The sequence below is a fragment of the Penaeus monodon genome, chromosome 15 (assembly GCF_015228065.2).
Source record: "Penaeus monodon isolate SGIC_2016 chromosome 15, NSTDA_Pmon_1, whole genome shotgun sequence".
Classification (NCBI taxonomy): Eukaryota; Metazoa; Arthropoda; class Malacostraca; order Decapoda; family Penaeidae; genus Penaeus; species Penaeus monodon.
This window is the reverse complement of record NC_051400.1, coordinates 17,056,858-17,057,526: the sequence shown is the minus strand read 5'-3', so window position 1 is coordinate 17,057,526 and position 669 is coordinate 17,056,858. Positions and strand designations below refer to the sequence as shown.

At 33.6% G+C, this 669-nt stretch overlaps 1 protein-coding gene across 1 annotated transcript in view; it reads left to right on the top strand.

Annotated features, from left to right (window-relative positions):
- The window catches only part of LOC119581792 (cGMP-dependent protein kinase, isozyme 2 forms cD4/T1/T3A/T3B-like), a gene marked incomplete at its 5' end in the record, with an annotated part of 43,492 nt that overhangs the window by 22,905 nt on the left and 19,918 nt on the right, over positions 1–669 (top strand).

Genomic DNA, 669 nt, shown 5'->3' with positions numbered 1-669 from the left:
GTTTAAGAGCGATTACAGGTTAGCTTCCCCCATGACTACCCCGGTGATTTATCTTTTTAGCTGGAAAATATACGAGTTGTTGTAGTGGCTTCGTATTTTTTGTGTGCGTTTGTGTATTTGTATTTGTTGCTCGCGTACGTATCTGCGTATGTTTTTCTTATATTTATAACCAATAATGATATGTTTCTAATTCCATGACTACATCGGTGATTTGTGTTTTGACTGGAAAATAAATGGTAATTTTTTTTACACGCATTGTTAAACGAACTCTTCTTACTGTGGACGACGAAAAAGTATCTTTGTCATAGTTGCCTTTTCGTTTTTTTAGTTTCTGTAATTCCAAAGAGAGACAAACGAGACTGCTCTGCGTTTCTCTCAGTCGTTTCTGATTAGAAATGTTAGAATGACGCAATAGAAGGACATTTAGTTAAGTGTCATATTTTCCAGTCTTCAAAAGCGGATTTAACACAAGAAGTCTGTTTGCTAAACATTTTTGGGAGAAGAAGAAAAATGTTAACCTTATATACACAGGGAGGTATCTAATCGCTGATTAAATGGTGATTTCAATTCGCACGAGGAAATTATCTTTCATGGAAACGTTTATTTTATCGTATTTTCCTTTGGAAATATATTTTCTATACCATATATTTTTTCAAGTTAAGCTGTAAT